Here is a 26,057-nt window from a genome sequence, read left to right as displayed (position 1 = left end):
GAAGTCCTTCAGATTACTCTACATATGTATAATTCATTTCTTTCAATTTAGTCCTTATTCTTTCATAAACGGAATTAATCCTTCACACCATAATTTTAATTAAATACAATAGCTCATAGAAATTACCGAACTAGTCTTTAAAATATTTTAATTTACCAATTTAGTTCTCAATAAATTTTTGGGACGTTACAACCAAACTCATACAATGCGTAAGTAAAGATGATTAATTTTGTTATTAAAAAAAATTTAAAACTTACACGTCAACATTTGCATTAGTGACTAACAGAAACTTAACTACAGGTGACTTGATTGGCACCAAAATAAAATTTAGTGAAAGAATCGGAAAAACTTTTAATTCAATGGACAAATAGAATTGAGTCAATAGTGTTGTGACCTTAGGAGTAATTTACCCAATAAAAACATATAGTCTTATTTTTTTCCCATTTTAACAGGCCTACACATTTATGGTTCAATATGAGGTTTCCGAGGACGCACATCGATGGATACATGACACAACCACCTTGTATGTCTAATTTTTTTTAAGCATTTGTCTTTAAATTAAGCTGAGATATCATGCTCATAGAGAGAGATATATCATTTGCATCTTTCTATATTCAGCTTGACATATGTGGTTGAACCATATATAACCCCTTTTAACCTCAACAAGCAACCGATAGTAACATTTCAAGAATAAATAAGGAAAACCTAATTTGTGTTGGTGATTGAAACACATGCTTGAGCAATTCAAGATAAAGTGCGAGTCAAATTCCAAGATATGAATGCTTAATTTTAATTGCTCACAAATATAAATAAATTATTTGTGTGTTAATTAGTATTGAATTTTTTTATACGGATTAGAATTTGAGGTTGAACATTATAATTAATTGTTTTTTATATAATTGAATTTAATAGAATGAGCACGAATTGTTAGATTTTTATGCCAATTTAAAACTTTAAAAGTGAAACTCAATAAAAAATTTATTAATATAGGGTGATTACAAATATTGCAAACATAATTACTCGAACCTACAATCTTTAAAGATAACAACATTCGTTATAACTTTAAATTTCAACTCAAAATCAAATTTAATTTCGGCTCAAATACAATACCCTAAAATACTAAATGTTGAATCAAGAAGTCGAGAAATCAAGAATGAAATTTTGAGACTAAGTGACGGTAGATAAATTCTTTTGAAATATCTTCATTCCCCAACATAAAGTGCTTCTCCACAATCCTTGGCATGGTTTTGCTTAAAAAAGAAACCAAAGAATAATAAATAAATAAATAAAACCCTTCACCGTTAAAGAGAGGGAACTTTCATAAAGATGAAAATATCCCATGAAATATTAACAAGTTGGTAAGCCATTTTCAAAGCAATATTCTCCACCAATATATTTTCCCTCCTTCTCGGTTTCATGTGAGTTCTTGCCAAGAACTTGGGATTTCACTCAAATTTTTGGAGGAAAAAAAGAAAAAGAAAATGGTATTTGATCAATCCATCAAAACATCTTTAAGTTACTCATTTCTAAAAATGAAGTTCGTAACTTGTCTTCTGGTATTTCTTGCCATGCTTCCTAATGCTGGTAAAAGTTCTTTCTCAATAAATCATATTCAAATTTCAGATTTTTTATTTATTTTCTGATTTCATTCTATTTCAATGGTTTCCTAGCTGCATATGATCCGTTGGATCCAACTGGAAACATAACAATAAAATGGGATGTTGTCTCTTGGACAGCCGATGGCTATGTGGTGAGTTTCACGTCTATTTTACTACAACTACTAATTTTTCTGTCCTAATGATGGTTAGTGTTTATTTATCTGATAAATGGTTGATCAGGCGCTGTGACGATTAGCAACTTCCAAACGTACCGTAGCATCGTGAGCCCCGGTTGGACCCTGGGGTGGCAATGGGCTAAGAAGGAAGTGATATGGTCCATGGTTGGGGCTCAAACAACCGAGCAAGGTGACTGCTCCAAATTCGCAGGAAATGTGCCTCACTGTGAGAACGCCCGTAGTGCTTGATTTGCTGCCCGGAGTTCCTTACAACCAGCAGTTCGCCAATTGTTGTAAAGCCGGCGTTGTTTCCGCCTGGAGCCAAGATCCGGCAGGTTCTGTCTCCGCCTTTCAGGTCAGTGTCCGGAACTTCCAATAAAACCGTCAAGCTACCGACGAATTTCACTTTGCTCGGTCCGGGGCTAGCCTACACTTGTGGCCCTGCTAAAATTGTGCCTTCTACAGTCTACTTATCACCGGATCATCGGCGAAAAACGCAGGCATTGAGTAAGCATTATTTCACTTTCTAGTTCTTTGGGAATACAGATTTTATGAAATTGATCAAATTAACTAATGTTTTTTATCGTGTAGAGTGACATGGAATGTAACATGCACTTATTCACAATTTCTTGCCTCAAAGAACCCGAGCTGCTGTGTTTCGTTCTCGTCTTTCTATAATCAGACTATCACACCTTGTCCAAAATGTGCTTGCGGTTGCCAAAATAAAAACAATTGCGTTAAGTCCCTCATTTACTTTCTATCCCAAAGTAACACAAATGTGTTTCTTGTATGTAATTAAATATATTCTGTTAGAACCATCATAATAAATATGAAAACTAATGAGGATATAATGGTGTTCTAAATTCTTGAGTCTTTCTTTCGTTGTGATCTTACAAAAATATATTGTCTATTGTCATAAAAGCTCTCTGAGGGGACAAGAGTAATACAAGTTAACTTATTTCTTGGGAACCACTACCTCTTTCTATAGACTGAATATTAGGTCAATCTTTTAAGTATTTATAATTCTACCTCTCATCAAATTACATATACAACTTGCGGTATCTACACTTTAATTCAATGATTGGTCACTGGACATGGATATTTCAGGAGTGATTCCAAGCAGTCACGCAGGGCAGGAATCAACACACCAAGGAAAGACAATGCGCCATTGTTGCAATGCACGCATCACATGTGCCCAATAAGAGTGCATTGGCATGTGAAGCTCAACTACAAGGATTATTGGCGAGTAAAGATCGCCATTACCAATTTCAATTACCATATGAACTACACACAGTGGACGCTTGTTGCTCAGCATCCCAATCTCAACTCCGTGACCCAAGTTTTCAGCTTTGATTACAAGCCATTGGTTCCTTACGAAGCCATAAGTGAGTTCCATTGGTGCCTTATTAAACACTATTTGGATCTCTTGATTTTGGAAAACCTAAAATTATTCAACTTATGCAGATGACACGGGCATGTTTTTTGGCATGAAATTCTACAATGACCTACTAATGGAAGCTGGGCCCATTCACAATTTTATTCATTTTTATATATTACGTTTTGTGTGTGACTGTTAATTCGAAGCAAAAAAAAAAAAAAAAAAGGAAAGGATGGTAAGTTACCTGGTTTGTCATGGTCTCACCGGAATTGAGGCCGTTGAGAAGAGTCGTACAGATGAAACTTTTAGCGTTTAGGGCTTGCATGTTAGTTGAGCGGCTTCAATTTAGAGATTAGGGTAAAATAGAGAGGGCTTCCAGGGAAAATAGCACGAACAATCATCGTTTAGTGTCGTTGGATTTCGGAGAATCAAAGATTCAAGGTGGTTTTAGGGGGCGTTTAGGGGTTTTTAGGTGATTTTAATCTCGGATCTGAGCTTGGGGAGGTAAATCGAAAACTTTAGGTGTCATTTGGGTTTACTTTGGCGCCATTTGAGTTTCCTGATCATCGCTAGTGGTGGTCAAAGAGAAAAATGGCCACCGATATACGGTGGCTGGAGTCTAGTTGGTGGTTGTGGGTTCTCAGGCGAGCATAGGAAGAAGGAAAGAGTTGAGAGAAATGAACTTTTTTTTCCTTGTGTTAGGGGTACAAATAAGAGAAAATAACTCAGTGACCAAAAATGCCTTATATACGATTTTAACCAACTTTTTTTGGATTTGCCAAAATGACCAACTAAATCGCAATGCGATCGATAATTCGCAACGCGATCTCCGGTATCGCAAATCAGTTTCTAGATTCGCAACGCGATTCTGACTATCGCATTGCGATTTCCCAAATTCGCGTTGCGATTTTCCTAATTCGCAATGCGAATACGTAAATCGCAACGCGAATTTGGAAAATCGCAATGTGATTACGTAAATCGCAATACGAATACGTAAATCGCAATGCAAATACGTAAATCGCAATGCGAATCTGACTATCGCAATGCGATTTACATAGCGCCATTCGTATTAACACGTATTTTTTTTTTCAAATTCCAAACATGAATATATTAATATATCGGAACACTGAACCGTCCATAGTATATCCCGTAATCGCAACTCATAACCTAAAACCCTAAATCACAACTCAATCTCATCTCCATCTCTCACTCTCTAAGGCGACATCTGTCCCCATCTCCGACGAAATCAGTCCCCACGACGATAACAGTCTCCATCTCCGGCGAAATCATTCACGGTCAGAAATGGAAAATCAACCAAATCAACCACCGAGGGTTAGTTTTTTTAATTATTTTTATTTTGAAATTTTTGCATTATTATTAGGTTTTTCATATTGAAATTGATGATAAGTTTACTGGTGTTTTCAATAATAGATTAACCATTTCACTTAGATTGCTATTATATTCATTCGATTGCTTCCAATACTGCTAAACTGTTTAGTCTTTAACCATGTGAAGTTAGTATTTGTCTTTGTTTTGTATTTTGGTTGAAGTAATGCAATCCATTCAAGTTTCTTTCAATTTTAGTATTTGAAACCGAGAATGACTATCGCAATGAGTGAATCGCAACGCGAAAATGACTATCGCAATGCGAATTTGACTATCGCAACGAGAGAATCGCAATGCGATTTTCATTTCGCGTTGCGATTCTTGCGTTGCGATAGTCAAATTCGCGTTGCAATAGTCATTTTCGTGTTGCAATTTTCATTTTCGTGTTGCGATTTAAAGTTTCAGAAACTATTCTTCTTCTGCAAATTGAAACTTGAATGAATTGCATTACTTCAACCAAAAAACAAATACTAAATTCACAGTGTTGCAAATTTAAGTTTGAAGAATAAACTACTACTCTTTATGTTTATTGTTCATATCTTCACAGTGTAGTTTTTGGTATATCTAAATTGGTATGTTTATTGCTTTTGCAGAACTTTTATTCGGCTCAATTGACCTTAAGAAATAAAGTAAGCCTGGCCAAAACAATTGCGTCGAAGCTTTCACCTGCACAAAGAAAAATATTTGAAGATACTTGCTTTGGGCCATGGCTGAAAGTACAACATCCAGGTGGAGATGCTATGTTGACCCATCTGTTTCTTCAAACCATGACTAGCGATCTACCAGAGACTATACAACGTCGTGATGAAGAGATATGGTTTGATTTTCCACCGGCGTATACGTGTTTTGGGCGGGAGGAGTTTTGCTTAATCACCGGTCTACGCTTCGGACACGATGATGTAGATCGGTACACTAGACATTACCCGCCTATCATGGTTTCCCTGGTTTTTCCTGAGCAGTCAACGAAGAAGTCGAATTTACACGTGGAAGACTTGACGAGATTATTGAATAAGAAAGATGGTTTTACTCGGATGGATGATGTCGATGTTGTCCTAGTATGCCTTCTAATACTTTTGCAAGCCGGCTTTTTAGGTAGAGAGGCCAGACAACCTATTCCTAATGATCTAATTAAATTGGTAGAGGACCTAAATGCATGGAACCTGTTTCCGTGGGGTTCGTATCTATGGAGAGCTACATGGAATAAGTTGTCGTCTGCCTTTAATGATCGGAAAAGTTTGCGTGGCGATAGTTCCAAATACACTTTGTCAGGCTTTATTTGGGTCTTTAAGGTAATACTTTTTATATAATGTTTCCAAAATTATAATTAATTCTTTAACAATTACTAATGTTTGTTATTATATTGTTTGTAGATTTGGATATTTGAGACCTTTCCCGCCATGCAGACATATGCATTAAAAACTTCTAATGATATTCCTAGGGCTATTTCTTGGAAGAGGAAACGGTCCTTGCAACAATGGGAAGATTTACTACCGTATACTACAATAAATAATGTAAGTTAACACAAATACTACCATATGTTTATAAACAAGCTATTACTAGTACACGTTTAACTTTGTTTGAGCTTTTATATTGTTAGGAGGCCAACACTCCATTACAGAGGCTGACACCCATGGAAGCTGAGCTTGCCACTGATTGGTGGCAAGCTAGTAAGCTTTTTTTTTATGGCACGGATGATGAGCAGCCACCACTTCGAGAGCCATCACCTCACCCAGAGCCATCACCTGATCGACCCGAATATACACCTCCACAACGAGAGTCATCACCTATTCTGTCATATCATCGAGCCTCTTCTCCACCATCACCTCATGATAGGCGACCGGCAAAGATGCCACGATGTTTATCTCCCTGTTCTCTACCTCTACCTCCACGGGATGAGTTAGGGGAGTTACGTAATGAGGTCAATGCCTTGCGTGAGGAGGTAGGTACTTTACGCGATGATAATGGTGCATGGCATGTTGAGGTGTCTACTTTACGTGGTGAGGTAGTAGCTCTACGTGAGATTGTAGCATCGTTGCAGAACGAGGTTCATACTCTATGCAACGAGGTAAGTTTAATATTTTTCATATTTAACTTGATGATAAATTTACTCGTAATTTCACTTAGATTGCTTAGTAAATTCATTCGGTTGCTGCCAATACTATTTAACTGTTTATTCTTTAACCCTGTGAAGTTAGTATTTGTTTTTGGTTGTCTTTTGGTTGAAGTAATGCAATCCATTCAAGTTTCAATTTGCAGAAGAAGAATAGTTTATTATCGCAATGCGAAAATGACTATCGCAACGAGAGAATCGTAATGCGAAAATGACTATCGCAATGCGAATTTGACTATCACAACGAAAGAATCGCAATGCGAAATGAAAATCGTATTGCGATTCTCTCGTTGCGATAGTCAAATTCGCATTGCGATAGTCATTTTCGCGTTGCGATTTTAAGTTTCAGATTCTATTCTTCTTCTGCAAATTGAAACTTGAATGAATTGCATTACTTCAACCAAAAGACAAATACTAACTTCACAGTGTTGAAAATTTAAGTTTCAAGAATAAACTACTACTCTTTGTTGTCATTGAACCTGCACTAAACCTATATGTTGTCCTTTAAATGTTTATATAAGTGCTTACTTCTGGAATGTTACTGATGCATTTTGTGAACAATGATATAATAATGACTTGGGTGAATACCGTGCAAGTTTGAAATATATTTGTCTTTGTTCTCACTGTTTAATATCATGTCTGTTTATTTACTGATTTATGTATTAATTTATTTTTAGCGGCCCGTTAAGGTGGATGCTCTACGTCGGGTTTTTTTTTTGCAAGACGGAGTTCACGCATCAGACGGCGTACACATGCCATTACATCTCCGTTCACCCTAATAGTGCGAAGAATCAGTAAGAAAAAGCTCGACTCACCTGTCATCGTTCAAGAGGCCTCCCCTATCGTTCAAGAGGCCCCTATCATCCCTCAAGAGTCCCCTCCCACCGTTCAAGAGGCCACTGTCATCGTTGAAGAGGTCCCTCCCAACATTCTAGAGACCGATTCAAACGACGTAATATATCGAATTATTGAGAAGCCCCTCACGTGCTGACATGATGGATGATTGTTGGCTTTCGTATAAGTTACCGGCCAGTACCATTCCGGCAGATGAGTGGAGAGGAAACAACTACCGGAAACAATTCTATAATACCTTTGGGCTAAGACCGCAGTTGATTTTTATCATGAGTGGAGCCAAGGGTGTTACGCTGACATATACAAACTCAACGATGATATGCATTTATTGATTGAACGGTCTTGGTGCGGTGTATTATTAGGGGTTGAAGACAACGGCTATTTCGATGGGGGGTAAGTCTTATATTTCTTATATTTCAGTTTGATTAATTTTTTTAAAATTTATGTAATTCACTAATATGTCTTTTTTTTAAAACAGCATATTGATGCATGGGTGACACGTCTTCTAATTGTAAGGAAATTGAAGAAAAATATTAAAAAACGCGATATACAATTATGCCGACGTCTTTTCACGTAGTTCACTTGAAGAATCAATGACAGGAATCATATGTGTTGGCTAATGGACAAGCTAAACTTTATCCTGCATGGTGGGAGGTCGATAAGGTTAGTATATTTGTTTAAATATTTAAAGGTGTTCATAAATAAGTGCGCAATTTGAATTATTACATTTCGATGCAGGTGTTTATCCCTGTTTTGGACCGTACACATTGGCTTCTCGTCGAGCTTCAGCTCCATCCCTAAAGACAATAGTATGAAGCATGATAAATTACATATCATTGTCTGATTTGAGAGATATGATTAAGGGATGGAGCTCATTTGGCTAAATTCTTGGATGCAATTGATTATTGGACTAAGTCTGGAAACAAGAAGCCAAAGAAGTTCAATGTTATAGTTATCAGAGATGAGACCGCGCCACAACAAATGAAGGAAGCCAGAGGGGATTGTGGTCCTCTCGTATGCATGTGCTTGGAGCGTTTGACGACAGGAAGTACACATTTTCTACCTCCCACCGATAGAGATAGAAGTACACATTTTCTACCTCCTACCTGCATCCGCGTTATGAAAGTGTCCATAAACAATTTGTAAGTCAAATGCAAGTGTTGTTAAACATATTTACTCTTTTTGGTTTGAAAATGTTTGGTTAAGTATCTAGAATTCAATAATTTGTTGTTTGTAGGTTTTAGATGTGTAGAAAGTGTTGTTGATTCAATGTTTGGTTTCTGCAGGTTAATCCTGAAGTGAGCTGCGTGAAATGGATGTATGGGTGCAAAAGTTGATTTCATTATTATTTTTTGATTGTTTAATTAATTTGTAAAAGATGATTTGTAAATGTTGATTTGTTTAATTGATGTGTACATAATATTTGTGCTTGTTTAATTGATTGAAATGAAATAGTTGATTTGTTGATTTCAATTTGCATTATGTTGAATTCAAAACAGACTATCGCAACGCGGAAATGACTATCGCAACGAGAGAATCGCAATGCGAAATGAAAATCGCAACGAGTGAATCGCAATGCGAAAATGAAAATCGCAACGAATCGCGCGAAAATTCGCAACGCGATTTCGCGTTGCGATTTTCATTTCGCATTGCGATTCTCTCGTTGCGATAGTCATTTCCGTGTTGTGATAGTCATTTCCACGTTGCGATAGTCAATTCCGCATTGCGATAGTCATTTCCGTGTTGCGATAGTCATATTCGCGCGTTGCGATAGTCAAATGAATGTCTAATAAGTGATAACAACTGAACATATCATAGCAATGTTCAAACTCAAGTTACTAATACATGCCTAACTGAAAATGTTAAAAGTTCACACATAATATACACATAATACAACGTTTGCATTTAAAAATCACCTAAGTTAACAGTCCCAAAAGGTGAATCCGGTTGTGATTGGGATTTTGATGAGGATCTATATTTTGGTAGAGGAAAAGATAATTGTGATGGCACTGGTGATCCACATGTCAACCTTGTATGACCACTTTCCTTGCACGACTACATGTCGATCTTTCTTCTCTTCACCCTTAGACGGTATACGATCGTGACTTTTTGGTCGCCAGGTAGTCTTCTGTCCATGGCTGGTGGCAAAACTGTTTGTAAGTCATCTGGTATATCCCACTCAGAAGGATGTGGAATAGGGTAGACAATCTCGCCATAAGTCTGTCGATATACTTCTGTAGTGTAGCATTCCATAGCGTATGCGCTTGAATCATCTTGGTTTAGATGAAGAGAAACTTTATAACATGGCCACACGGATAACCAGATGTTTCCATTTCATACAACTACACGTCTTTGCATTTAGATCGACAAGCCCATTTAAGTTATTATCCAGTACTTCAAACAAAGTGTTTGAACATGGTTCAACTCTCCATGACGTTGACTTCACAACACGTTTCGTTATCTTTTTTTCTGTCCATGGTGTAACACGATGTTCCAATGTTCCTGTAAATTTAAATAAATAATACTTAGTAAAATATATGATAAGTTACGAATTTAAAGAAATAATACCTGCATGGTTTCTTTTCTTGTAGTACCACTGTTGAATAGAGGCTCGAAAAAACTCCATTAACATAGTAATGGGTAATTTCCAGGAATGATGACTTAGAGCGTTGATTGATTCTGCACTATTAGACGTCATGAAACCATATCTTGCTCCAAGTTGATGTACTATTGACCATCTTTCAAACACGACATCTTCTAGTGTTTGAGCACACTGAGGCAAAACGTCTTAAACAGTTTATCTTATTAAAATCCACTTCCCGATAAGATTTTACAGCCTTCCAGTATATCCATTTGTGATTTTTTATACCAGCAGACCTTGATTTTAGATTTCTATACAAATGAACACCACAAAGTCCATGAAAAGTATATGGGAAACACCTTCTAACAGCGTTGTCAATTGAGTTTTCCCTATCGGATATGATTGTCAGATTGCTAATAGGACCTATGCAATCCCTAAGATGCCCCATAAACCATGTCCATAATCAGAGGTTTCAGATTTGCCAACCCCGTAAGCTATTGGCAGTATCCCATTGTTAGCTCCATGGCTACTGCTAATAAGTTTACTCCAAGGTATCGACCTTTTAAATGTGCTCCGTCAACTATAATAACTGGGCGCATGCAATTAATAAACGAACGAATCTACAAAATCATATACACAAGAAATATAATCATTTAAATGTGAAATGCATGTAACTAACAAAAATGAGTCACAAAATTATATTGATTTACTAACCAGCACCAATGGCGATAAAGTAACTCAAAGCGTCAATCTCTATCTGTTTGATATGAGTTACCGACCCAGATTTTTTAGCTTTAAATTGTGACAATAAGCCGACAGTTGGGCAAACGATGCTTCTGGCGACCCCCTCAACAATTCCAAGGCATAACATTTGGCTCTCCAAGCTTGAGAATATGAGATACTAATCTTGAACCGAGCATTCATGTCAGTCATAATTTCATGTCCCCGATATACCCTACCATTCAAAAACATTAACTCAGCCAGAAAACCACCCAACACCTTTTTGTTTGCCTGTCTATGGTGAGGAAAAAACTTGGGTTCTTGAATGTATGTTTATCAATAAAAGTCCTAACTTGAAACATTTCACAATCTTTATCCTCTTTGCAATCATACGCCACATACAGTTTTTGTCAATCATACACCTTGTTTCGAAACGATCTTGCTTGATTTGTTAACTTTAGTTGATAGCCATCTTCCACATTTCGTATACAAAGCTATCTTCAAGACTTCATTTGTATCAAAACAATCATCTTTCTTGATACGAATAATTTTTGTGTAACAATCAATGCTATCTTTACCAACTCTTCTTCTGGTATCTGAAGTAATTCTGGCATATTCCAGTTATACTCTCGTGGCATTTTCTCGGGGACTTTTCTTTGGGATTTCTTCTTCTTCTTCTTCTTCTTATTCAGTGTATATGAATTACAGAATGGATGTTCACATGTTCATTTACAGTCGTAACTTCCTCCTCATTATCATCACAACATCTTCCTCGGCAACGGCTGTTTCATCATCAAAATTCGGGTATTGACCAATATCAAATCATTACACGCAGGGTCTGTTTCTTCTTCTGAAAATCATCAAAATCTGAGTATTGACCAAGATCAAAGTCCGGGTATTGACCAAGATCAATTTCGAAACTACTGGTACTCACAATTTTTTGTTGGCTCATCATCGTCTAACTGGTCAATACGAAAACCAGAATTTGGTGCTGAAAGTTGATTGGGATTTGGATTAGGGAAAGGTTGTGGGTTTTGAGATGTGTTTGGTATTGGAAATGTGGTGAAACAATATTTGCTTGGTGATGAAATTGTGGTGGAACCATTAAATTTTGAGCACCATAAACTGGGTTGAAAAACTTAGTTGATTACTACCCGCTACTTACCCAACTTCACTACTTCTAGGTTCAACAACATACAATGTAACATCATCACTTGAAACACTAATGTAAGCAATGAATCGTTCAACATCTTCATTGTCGGTTAACAAATAAACTTTACCATTTCTCTGATAAGATAGCCTAAATCCACTTAGGGGCTCTAAATTCAATTTATTTGCAACACGTAACATTAGAGTTTCATAAGTTAAATTTTTTAATGACAGTTTTAGTTGAAGATTTATGGGTAAAGGCATATATTGTAAAACACCATGAACATTCTCCCATGACCCTCCAAAACACAAATCTATCCAAACATGATCAACATTAGATGATTTCATTATTGTAAATTAATTTATTAAACAAACGAGCTGCGAAACTAAAACCTGTTGCCGGATGGGGAAGGATGTCGTTGGATATAGGAACGGATGTCGCCGGAGAGAGTGATAGATGGAGATGGAATGAGTTGCGATTTAGGGATTTAGGTTATGAGTTGCTGCTGCTGCGTAGTTATATACCCAAAACATTTGTGTTGCAAAATTAAAACCTGTTGCGAATTCAGAAATCGAGTTGCGAATTTGAAATTCAGTATTGCGATAGTCAGAATCTCGTTGCGATTTACAGATTCGCATTGCGATTTACAGATTCGGATTGCAATTTACGTAATCGCATTGCAATTTACGTATTCGCATTGCGATTTACGTAATCGCATTGCGATTTTCCAAATTCGCGTTGCGATTTACGTATTCGCATTGCGAATTAGGAAAATCGCAACGCGAATTAGGGAAATCGCAATGCGATAGTCAGAATCGCGTTGCGAATCTGGAAACTGATTTGCGATACCGGAGATCGCGTTGCGAATTATCGATCGCATTGCGATTTAGTTGGTCATTTTGGCAAATCCAAAAAAAGTTGGTTAAAATCGTATATTATAAGGCATTTTTGGTCACTGAGGTTATTTTCTCGTACAAATAATATAAACAAAAAATATTGACATTTATTGGGATGAATCAGGGGCTAATCCTCTTTAGGACCTTAAACTTTACACGTATTTTTTCAATTTAATCCCTATTTTTTTCATTTTTTATTTTCAGATTTGTTTCAGTTTTATGTGTATATTTCAATATGGTCACTATTTTCTTTAATTATTATTACCAATAAACATTCTATACAACCTTGTGGTGATCCGTTACGAGATAGGACTTGCATTATTGCGTCGAATAAAACTCTAATTTATTAATTTCTAACTTACTAACCTCTAATTTTATTACTACCTTTTTAGTTTCTAATTTACTAACCACTAACCTAAAAAATATTTGAATTAATTTATGGTCTTGTGGCGTACGACCCATATTTTTATTGTCTGGATAAATATTAAAAATTGACCATTAACCTTGTAATTTTATTCAATTGTTAAATTTTTGTTATTTACGTTTTTCCTTCATTTTCGGTTATTTTAATTTATTCCTTTTAAATTTCTAGCATTTACATTCTAGTCCTTTAAATTTCATCATTTGATTTTCTACATTTTTAATTCAAACCTTATATTATGTTTCCTTTCATTTTAGTCCCTTATTTCATGATTTTAATTTCAGCTTTGTAGTTTAGATCATTTCTAATTTAGTCCATAATTTGGTCAATTAGCATTTAGGTTTTGCCCTTTAAATTTAGTCCCTCAACTTTTTAATTAGGATAACTTCTAATATGGTCTTCACTTTTGATTGAGGTTCCATTTTAGTTAATCGATTCAATAATTGGTTAAAATTAGTTAGGATTAATATTAGAGCCTCCATTTTAGGCTTAATTTCACTTTAATCCTTTAATTGAGGAGAATTTCTAATTTGGTCCTCGCTTTTGCTAGAGGTTCTATTTTAGTTATTTGATTCAATAGTGGGTTAAAATTGGTTAGGATTAATATTAGAGGCTCCATTTTATATTTAATTTCACATTAGCCCTTTAATTTTATAGAATTTCTAATTTGGTCCTTGGTTTTGCCGAAATCCCATTTTAGTTATTCGATTCAATAATTGGTTAAAATTGGTTAAGGTTAATATTAAAGCCTCCATTTTAGGCTTAATTTTACTTTATCCCTTTAATTTAGGAGAATTTCTAATTTGGTCCATGATTTTGCCTGAGGTTCCATTTTAGTCATTCGATTCCATAATTTTTTAAATTAGTTAAGATTAATATTAGAGCCTCCATTTTAGGCTTAATTTTAATTTAGTCCCTAAAATTTGGAGAATTTTTATTTGGTCCTCGTATTTATGGTTGAGGTTCCATTTTAATTATTCGATTCCATAATTTATTAAAATCGATTAGGACTAATAATTAGAGCCTACATTTTAAGTTTAACTTCTAGGTCCTTTAAAATTCATAATTTGACACTCTAGTTAGAGGGAATCCTTAATTAACCCGCTTAGTATAATTAGGCTTTATAATTGATTATTTGATTGCATAACTTGATTTCAAAACAAGGCAATGATAATTTATTATGGAATTGATAGTGTATCTTTCGCTTTTTCCTAGGGATAACCAGTATTAGTCCACGAAGTAAATCGATATTCTTTTCAAATTTCACTTCACATTTTTTTAAATTATTAAGTAAATGTTCATTTTATTGGAATTGGTAACGCAACTTCCGTTTGTACCAGGGGTGGTCGTTATTGGTCTTGGTTGATCAACATCATTTTCAAAATTTGCATACATAATGGATTTTAAATTAAATAAAACTTGGAACTCAAAATTTCCAATTTTAAAATATAGGGTAATCGACTAGGTACTAATTTTGGGCACTGTGGGATGCTAATTCTTCCTCGCGCGTAACTAACTCTCGAACCTGATTTCTGATTTCGCATATCAAAACTTGGTTTTTTTAGTAAAATGAAAATATTTTATTAAACCTATTCTATTTTAGGTGTTCAAATCTCACCTTAAAAATTATTGGTGAATGCGACTCCCATCATTTCTCAAAATCTTTTCAAAGAAACCCTATAATCGTAACTAATCGACCTTTCCTCCACGAAAGGCCAGTTGCGACAATGGGTCAAAAAATTGTTTTATTTTGGTCAAATGTCACATGAACGACAGTTAAGAATTATACAATGAAGTAATTAAAATAACAACTTCTTTAAATGATTGTAATGGAAGTGTAATGAATTCTTTTATGACTAAATTATAATTTATCCTAAAGAATATAAAAAATGAATCTTTTTCAACTGAAGTTATATTAGGCTAAATCCATGACACCACTGATTAACATATAGATTTTTTTTTTTGAAACCGATAAAGATAGTTTTCATTAACACAACATAATTGTTTCAAGGATTAATTAGTTAAGACATGACGCGTAAGGTCGTTAAAAACAGTTTGTTATTTTTGTACTATAGATAACAGATGTAAATATGGCTTAGCCTTAAAATTTGTGTCTCATTCCATATCCTTTACCTCTCTCCTTCTCTCTCTCCTTCTCTCTCTCCTTCTCTCTCATCCAAACATTCCTTCTCTTTCATCTCTGTCTGTCTGAAACTTCTGACCTATCTTGTTTTCCAGCTGCTTTCTTTTTCTTTGTTTTGTTGGTTTCATGTTTCTTTCTTTGTTTTGTTGGTTTCAAATACGAAAATCAAAGACAAATTACATGTTTAGTGTATGCATCAAAAGTTCTCTTATTCAAGGTTTGTATTCTTTACATTTTAATCCAAATTTCTCATTTTTTATTTCTTTTCATTTTTATTATTTGATTTATTTAATTTGATTTGGTTTGATAATTGCTTTATACGATTTTTTTCTTAATAAGCTTTAATTCATATAAAGATTCATGGAATGAAATTTCTTTCAAGTTTTCTTTAAAAAAAATTAAAGAAATATCGTATTATAAAAATGTCAAATATGAATTCTTTGAAATAGCATAGGGTGTCATGTTAAAAGAAATGCATTTTGCATATGGGAAGTCCGATTTTGTTCATAAATTATTTGATACAGCATGAATTCGTGGGCCTTGAGATGGTGTATAAATAAAGAAAATCTCAGTCATGGAATCAAACCGAACTGCATATGAAGATAATCAAGTATCTCATCCATCATCATCGTCATGGGATGCAACCGACTCTCCTCCCGTGATTCCGAACAGAATCCCCGCTCACGTCTTTGCTCCAACGAGCACGACTTCACAGGCGGAATGGAGTACCGCTTCGAACGAATCGTTGTTCAGCATTCACTTGGGGAACATGAGTTTCAACGAATCGAGTTTGATGTATACACCTGGGGAACTTGATTCCCCCATGATGTCGAGTCCACTTTTCGACTTTTTGGTCCCGTCGGCGACCCCGAAGTCGACCCAATATGGCATGAAAAGTGGGGAGGAAGATGACTGTGGAAGTTTTAATGCAGCAGCGGCCGAAACGATGTTGGAGGTATTGAGGGAGAAAGAATCTCAGCACATCAACAATATTGTTGAGGAAACAAATCTTGGGCGTAGCATGTCTCAACTTTCCGATGCCAGTGCCAAATCTTTCGCTTTCCCTATGTGAGCATTCGCTAATCTCAATTCGGTCTTTGCGCTTTAAATATATAGTTTTAGTCCCTCTACTTAATTTAATATTTCGTTTCCCTGCCTTAAATTATCATTCTTACTGGAATAATTGATACATTTAATTATTTTAATGATAAAGTACACAAATGGTATTCCGATTATAGATGTGTTATTTTGTTTAGTCTCTTAACTATTAAAAATTACAAAATAGCCCTCTGAGTATAGGGCATTGCTTTGTAGCGTCCTTTCCAGTTAAAAATTAAAGATCATCTGAGCTGGACGTTAACAGACTAACTGAGATATGATACTTGTTTGAGATTTTGGGATCAGACTTTATCATATCACAGTCACCTAGTTAACATCCAGCTGATACCGTCGTCAATATTTTAACAGAAAATGATGAGTCTGGAATGTATGAATAGTCGAGCGACCATTTTGTAATATTTAATAGTCGGGGACTCAACAAAACAAAACCTTATAGTCAAATTATCATTTTTATAACTTTTAACAGTCATGAAACTCAACAAAACAAAGCAACGTCTTAAAGTCGGGAGACAATTTGTGTACTACTCTTGATTTAATTAACGAATGATATTATAAAAATAGTTTTTCAAGTAAATTACATGATTCGGTTAGCATTGTGTGGTGAAATCAATCAGAGATTTCAGTTTGTGTAATTAACTTATGATTTTGCTTGTGATGGAGATTGACGGAAGTAGCAGATAAAAACGATACAATGAAGAAGAGTACGAATAACAGAAAACAATCGTGGTCGCAGCCGTGCAGCAATAATGGTACAACAACTGAACAAAACACACCACCACCAGAGACACTAAAGCCACAACGATCACTTGAAACTCCAAAGGCGGAAACACCAAAGTCTCCGACCCTTAAAACAACCCAAAATGGAGGTCACAGAAGATGGTTCTCTTGTTTTTCTTGTTTCCCCTCTTGTTCATGAGCACAGCACAACCTCCATGCATTTTCCAAGTTTGGGACAACTTTCACCTGTTGTACATTTTGATTCAATTGTTGATTTTTATTACATGCTAAACGAACTATTTTTTGTTTTCCGAACTGATTTGCCTCTCTCCTTATGTTTCCTCTTGATGTTACTCTTGTTTTTGGACAACTTGGGAATGATAGAATTCCAGTGACCTTATTGACGATGACCGGAGATAATGAAGACGTGAAATAGGAAAATATAAAAGCGAACAAGAGATTACTAAAACATGAAATATTATGGAATCCAAAAGTATCCTGGGCTTAACACACCATTAGTATTTACAACCCAAAAACAGAAATAGCCCAACAATAGAAACGGCTTAACAAACTCAGCCCGGTTAGATATAACTAACTCAAGTTAATACAAGATATATATTTCTAATATTCTTTTGCTTGCTTCTTCTGCTTTCTCTTTTTTTTTTAGTCCATCAGTACTCCAACTTCTTCAAAAGAAACAACTCCAAGTTTGTGTCTCACCCCTTTAAACATTACCAGTGTGATAGGTTTCGTGAGGATGTCAACAATTTGTTCTATTGAAGGAACATAGTTGACCAGCAACTGATCAGCAAGCACTCTTTCTCTAACAAAGTGCATATCGATATCAACATGTTCAATTCGAGAATGAAGCGTTGGATTTCCTGCTATGGACACAGTAGAGGTTGTATCACTCCACACAGTGGGCTTTCCATCTACTAGTTCACCAATTTCACCTAGTACTTTGCTCCACCCAAATCATTTCTGATATAACATTTTTCAAGCTTCTATATTCAGCCTCTAAAGTCGACCTAGATACACTTTGTTTCTTTGAGCTCCAGACAATTAAGTTTCGCCCGAGATAAACATAATACCCAGTTGTAAAGCGTCCTTTCTCAACTGAGGCAGTCCAGTTAGCATCAACATAGCAGACGAAATTAAAAGGTCCAACAGCTTCGAACTTTAACCCGTAGTACAATGTGCCACTTAAGTACCTTAAAATCCATTTCATAACTTTCCAGTAAGTGTCACAAGGATTATTCATGTACTGGCTAATCTTGTTTGATGCATATGCTACATCTGGATGAGTATGGAAAACATTCTGAATACCACCAACAATACTTCTATACATGTTTATATCAACAAAAGGTTGTCCAACATCAGCTTGAAGTTTGGGAGCTGTAACCATTGGTGTTGGAGTAGGTGTTATATTATTCAACCCTGCTTTGTCTAACATATCAGTGATATATATATATATATATATATTTGTTAAGCATCAAGCTACCAGCATTGAGCCTTCATTCCAAGAAAATAACCAACCTGAACTAAATCTTTAAGACAACCTGGAATTGACTTGTTGCAATATAACATCCACTTCATTCATCTTAGGCGCAGTGATTACTATATCATCAACATATATATCATCAACATGACCTTTATATTCTCTAAACCACAAATAAAAAAAAGAAGGATCTATTCTTAAAGCCACAAAAATCTCCTCAGTCAGCCTTCCATTAAGGTATCAACTCATGCCCTTAGAGCATATCGTAAGCCATGTAAAGCCGTTTTAAGACTGTAGAGGACCTCTTCTCCATTGGAACCAAAATTTTCAAAGCCTAGAGGATGACACATAAATCTCCTCAGTCAGCCTTCCATTAAGGAATGCATTATTGATGTCAATTTGCCTCATATGCCACTTCTTCAAAACTGTAGCGACTAGGACAATCATAATAGTGGTGATATAAAGAACAGGGATGAAGGTTTTGAGAAAATCGCTCCTTATTCGTTAAGAATACCCTTTAACAACAAGCCTGACCTTGAACTTGTCAACAATACCATCAAGTTTTCTTTTTCACACAAAATAACCATTTGCAACCAATTGGTCTGTAAGTAGGAGGAAACAACTCAAGGTTCAATGTTCCATTCTTCATCAAGGCATCATACGGCATAAACAACCTCCTTCTAGGCTAGATGTTGCAAAGCCTAAAAAACATTAACAGGTTCTTGAGTATCTCTTTCAACAAGAAGGTTTTTGGTTTAAAGATGCCAAATTTACTTCGAGTGATCATGAGATGGTTATTCAGAACAATAACAGGTGGAGATGAAGAAGAAATGGGCGGTGGTGGTGGTTATGGAACATGAGATAGTGGAGATGGAATTGATTGAAGGGCAAATAGAGTATGAGATGGGGGGATTGAAGTGACTGAAGTGGAGATGGAGTTTGAGATGGTAGTGATTGAAGTGGAGATGTAATATGAGATGGTAGTGATTGAAGTGGAGATGGAATATGAGACGGTGGTAATTGAAGTGAAGATGGATTATAAGATAATTGTGATTGAAGTGATTGCAGTAGAGGATTATGAGTTTGTGATGATGAAAGTGATTGAATTGGAGATGGAGTATGAGATTATGGTGATGAAAGTGATTGAAGTGTAGATGGAATATGAGTTGGTGGTGATGAAAGACATTGACTTAGATGAAATATGAGATGATGATGAAGCATATTAACATAGCTCCCGACCTCTAATACTCAAAACAGACAAATTATGAAATGGACTCAAGGTGCAGAGGGAATTATTTTTATTGCTAAAGACTAAAGCAGATTTTTCCCTTTATGAAGTTTTAGTACACGTGACAGTAGGAACAAAGGATTGGGATGGCTGAGACACAATATACGAAAACACATGTTCATCGAACCAAACATGTTTGGAAATGTATACTCTACCACTAGAATCAAGGCATCTATAGCCTTTGTGAACAGGGCAATATCCTAGATAAACACAAGTTGATGGCCTAAATTATAGTTTATTTTTGTTAAATGGACGAAGAAAAGAATAACACAAACACCCAAAAACATGTATGGAGCTATAATCAGAACTCTTAAAAACAGTTTCTCATAAGGAGACGTACATGAGAGGGCAGATGTAGGAAGCCTGTTGATAAGAAACGTTGCATTGATAAAAGCATCGTTCCAAAACAACAAAGGCATGCTAGTTTCAGCCATCATAGACAAGCCTACTTAAACAATTTGGTGATGTTTCCTTTCAACAATACCATTCTGCTCAGATGTGTGTGGGCAGACATCTGATATATAATAACTTCATCCTTGAGATACGACTGCAAACCAATAAACTCACCACCTCATGAGATTGAAGCATTTTAAGTTTCACACCCTATTGTCTTGATACATGCTTGTGAAACTGAATAAAAGCATTTATTACTTCAGTTTTTGTTTTAAAAAATAAATCCACCTGTACCTAGAATAAGCGTCAGTAAAAGCCACATAATATCTAAAACCATTAGAAAACAAAGGAGTCGAATCCCCACACATCAGCAACAAGAAGAGCTAGAGGTTGATTGTAAACAGTAGAAGAGGCTTTAAATGGCAGTTTGTGATACTTACCGAATAGACATGCCTTATAAGGAGAAACATCAAATTGACTAGTATTAGATTGAAAAAGAACATTAGAATTTTTATGAGATGAGAGTAATACATTCTTGGACGTGTGTTCAAGTCTTTTATGCTACAACTCTAAGGAGATCTTAAAAGAAATGACAGAATGACAAACCATATAAAATTTTAAAACGTTGAAACCAATTAGCTCAAGCTATTTCTTCGTCATAACTTGAAAAGAATCAACTTATAATTTTCTCAAAAATCATAATAAGCAATAATAGACAGAGTAATCATTTAACATTTATTTTCATTCAAACATATTTAAGAACGTTCATATTCCATTTTCATCCTAAAGTATATTTAAGAGAATGCAAGGTACGCCAATCAAATTAGTGTGTGCAATAAGCACTTCAGTGCTATTATTAGAGTCACTCTTTGCACTCCAAGTACAATCATATCAATCGTACCAACGGTACTATACATAATACATAAGAATGTACCAAATCATAATCATACTCACTCCACCTCATGGCATGCCAATTGTACCAATGACTCTCAATGCAACATACAATGGGCTTTAGTTCGTATCATAGTCATTTAATAACCAACATTTCAAAAAACAGAATCATTTTTATTTCATTGTCATAAAAATTATAACTTGTGTAGTTCATACCCTAAATCACTCATAAAATTTTATAAAAGATATTATGGAAATAATCCATAAATAAGACATAAATCAAACTTTTAAAATAGTACGAGGTTTACTTATCACAAGTCGTATTCAATCAGAATAATTAATTAAATAAATTGCACTCACTTTTGCCTCACTATCAAACTTTTTATACAATACTCCTAATCACACGCTTGGTCTTTCCCTCTCAGATATTTCGGATTGCTAGATTTATCGTGATTGACAATATCACATAATAACACAAAGTATTTAAACTACATGTTAGTATCATACTAACATAAGCTAACTTTAATTTTATAAAATTCTATAAAAATAAATTCGATACTTAATCGATATCAAACTAAACTATATCTCCAATATAACTTCAAACTTCTCAAATTGCTATTCAAATCCTTAAATATTTATTTTTCTTCTTAATCCTTCATCTTTTGCCAATTACACAATCAAGCCACTAATTGTAATTCTTTTAGAATTCACCCCAACTTTTCCATTAAATTCCTAATGATCCTTCATCATTATGATCATTGCACATTAATTACTAAATTTCCAGTTCTTTAACAAAAAACTTAAACTAATACCTCAACATTCAAAACATTGCAATTTCAACCTAAACTTTCTTAAACTTTTGATTTCAACACCTAAGCATATAAACTTGTAATTTGCTCCCAACTCAATAATTAAACTCAAAAATCAGCATATCAAAAATATTTCCAGCATTGAAATTTCCTGTTCATAACAGTACTAACACCTTTGCAAAATCATAAACAAATCCCTAAAGTTTTGGGAAATTTTGAATTCCACCATTACAATTTAATAAAATTGTAATTTGGTTCCAACTAATTTTCCAACTTAAAATTCCAACATATGCTTATTAAAAATCAACATTAAGTACATCAAATTGCACATTTATACATTTAAGCCCCACAACTCTCATAACTTGCAAACAAGACCTTTTAATATCTCAAGGATCCAAATTGATCTCCAAGTCACATAGAATGGTCGATCCTAATTAATGCACTAAGACAAAAACTTCATTCATTTTCAAGCATCAATTCAACCTCCTATTATCAAATTCATGCAATATCAACAATCATAATATCAAATTAAATCAAAATTAACCAATCTCCTAAAACCCTAAGCATGATCGAATTCAATACAAGGCTTTACACTTAGTTTGAATCATCACACAAGCCTTAGAATTAATCTCCAACATAAAAACATAATAATCTTCCATTAAATCTTCAAAATCCATAAACCCTTCATAAACCCTAATCAACAAATATCAACATCCAATCATGCTTTACATGAATTTCTTATACCAAATGATAGAGAATTTAATGTAGATTAATTCTCTATCTAATAACTTAATCCAAAAATCAAGTATGTAGCTTCAAAAAATCAAAAAAAATAAAACCTTACCTTAGTGGCAATGGAGGTTTTGAACTAGGTAGATGAATAGCTGAAAAATTGGTTTAATTTCTTGATTATTCTATTATTTAACAACTAATACACTTGGGATTAAATCTAATTTAATTGAATTTAAAATTCAATTCTTGAGAAATCCCCAAAATACCATTAATCAAACTTGATATTTACAATATGCCATTTCCATATCTTCCATTAAAATATTTCATAGTCAAAGATGAATCAACTTAGTTTTGACTTTCAACTTTAGCCATGCAATTTTCAAAAATTACATTTTAGTCACTAAATTTTCCACTATTCGACCAAATATGAAACATTACACTAATTTGTGCTAAATTTCTCAAATCTAAAACATGGAAATAACATTTTCAACCCTTATCCATTATCCTTCAAATTTTTGTAAAATTATGGTTCTATCTGATTATCCAATTTTTATACAGACTTTATCACTTTATAACTTTTAACACATATCTCGTACCGAAAATCTGATTACCACGAAAGTTTTATTTTAGGCCAAATTGTTCATTTATGTACTAAAATATATAACTTTTCAATATTATATTTTTGATCCCTAGACTTTTACAAAGTTTATATTTTAGCAACTAAACTTCTAAAACTTACATTATTAGTCACCAGCCAAAATTTAGGGTATTACAAAACATCTTTTAATATTTAAATTTAAACAGATAATAATATCTTTTAAATTTAAAATATTAAAACTTAGAGTTTTACTCCAAATAAACATATTTTAATATCTAAATTTAAACAGACAATAATATCTTTTAAAATTTAAAATATTAAACAAATATACACTCCTTTTATTATTTAAATTAAATAAATATTAAATTAATTTGAAAAATAAAAAAGTATATAATTATATTTAATATTCAAAGTTAAAAAGATAACAAATACATTTTTAGATTGACATATTCAAAGAGCAATTATCCTACTAATATGTAACACTCTTAACTCGTATACGTGTAGTGATACGAGTTAAAGATGTCACACTAATTATTCAAAACATTTTGTAACCTAAATTGGGTAAATTTTTTTTAAAAATATTGCCAATTCTTAACCTTTATTATAAAATAAGTAATCAGAGAAAATCAAGATAAAATTTTGATTTCTATTTCAAATCCAATTTCAGGCAATAACAAATAATTCTGCTCTGTTTTATATAATAAATAAAATTGTCTATAATTGTCTGATTAAAATCCAATCAATTAATATTTAAAACATAGTTTAATATCAAAATATTTATTGATACTATTAATTATATTAATTACTAACCATATTTATAAATTTCCAAATATTTCTTGCTCGTATACATGCTAACTAGAAATTTTGGAACATAATAGGATGTCATCACTGTTACCTATAAATATCCCTTGGTGATTCAGTGCCTCCATTGACTCCAATGTCTCCCAAGTAGCTTCTGAGGGGCCATGGTTACTCCATTGAACTTTGACCATTGGAATACGCCTATTCCGAAGAACTCGCTCATCCCTTTCTAAAATCTGAACAGGATCCTCCTCATATGACAAATCAGGTCTCAACTCTACCTCCTCAACCTGAATGATGTGACCTGGATCTGGACGGTATCGCCTTAACATAGATACATGAAAAACATCATGAATACGACTTAGCTGGGGATACAACTGAAGCTGATAAAAAACAGGTCCAACTTTCTTCATAATACGATACGACCCAATAAATCTCGGACTCATCTTACCCTTACATCCAAATCTCAATACTTTCTTCCATGGAGATACCTTGAGAAAAACCTGATCCCCAACCTCAAACTCGATATCCTTCTGTAGCTGATATGCGTATGATTTCTGCTTATCAAATGCCTCTCTTAGGCGATCATGGATCAATCTAACAGTATCTTCAGTCTCTCGAACCAAGTCTGGACCCAAAGTTTTTCTATCATACAACTATGTCCAACATATAGGAGTACAACATCTACGTCCATACAAAGCCTCGTACGGTGCCATACGAATACTTGCCTGGTAACTATTATTATAAGCAAACTCGGCTAATGACAAGAAATCTTCCCAACTACCATGGAAGTCAATCACACAACCCCGTAATATATCCTCCAACACCTGAATAACTCGCTCAGACTGACCATCAGTTTGTGGATGAAAAGTTGTACTAAAATTCAAACGAGTACCTAGAGCCTCCTGCAAAGCCTTCCAGAACCTGGAAGTGAACCTCGGATCGCGGTCATATATGATAGACAATGGAACACAATGAAGTCTAATGATCTTAGAAATGTACAATCTAGCCAGTTTGTCCAGAGAATAATTAACCCGAAAAGGGATAAAGTGAGCTGACTTGGTGAGTCAATCAACAATCACCCAAACAGAATCCTTTTTTGGAAAGAGTCAAAGGAAGACCAGTAACGAAGTCCATCGTAATGCGCTCACATTTCCACTCAGGAATCTTAATTAACTGTAACAATCCAGACATATGCTGGTGCTCTGCCTTAACCTGGTGACGAGTCAAACACCTCGCCATAAAATCTGAAATATTCTTCTTCATACCAGTCCAAAAGTAGCGCTCTTTGAGATTATTGTATTTTGTCCCCGCCACGATGTATAGCATAAGGACTACTATGAGCCTCCTGAAGAATAACTTGTCTCAACTCATCATCTTTAGGGACGCAGTAACGCCCGTGAAAGCACAAAATACCATCCTGATCCAAAGTGTACTCTGAACTCAATCCCTGCTTAACTTGTTCAATAATGGGAAACAATGAGCTATCAATGACCTGTTTGACCTTAATCTCCTCGACCAAAGTGGGTTTAACTTGAAACTCTGCTAACAGACTATTATCATCAAATAAACTCAAGTTGGCGAATTAGGCTATAAGATCTAATATTGCCTTACGGCTCAAGGTGTCAGCCACCACATTTGCCTTTCCTGAATGATACTCTATCTCCCAATCATAGTCCTTTAGAAGCTCCAACCAGCGACGCTGTCTTAAATTCAATTATTTCTGAGTAAGTAGATACTTCAGACTCTTATGATCGGTATAGACTTTTCTCCGTAAAGGTAGTGTCTCTAAATCTTTAA

The 26,057-nt window shown here is 34.6% G+C and overlaps 1 pseudogene; it reads left to right on the top strand.

Annotated features, from left to right (window-relative positions):
• The first annotated feature begins 1,436 nt into the window (after window positions 1-1,436).
• Window positions 1,437-26,057, top strand: LOC120139417 (annotated as a pseudogene).

The sequence above is a fragment of the Hibiscus syriacus genome, unplaced genomic scaffold, assembly GCF_006381635.1.
Source record: "Hibiscus syriacus cultivar Baekdansim isolate YM2019G1 unplaced genomic scaffold, ASM638163v2 tig00110745_pilon, whole genome shotgun sequence".
Classification (NCBI taxonomy): domain Eukaryota; kingdom Viridiplantae; phylum Streptophyta; class Magnoliopsida; order Malvales; family Malvaceae; genus Hibiscus; species Hibiscus syriacus.
Note: the sequence above shows the minus strand (reverse complement) of the source record. Positions and strands in the feature narration are given on the sequence as shown.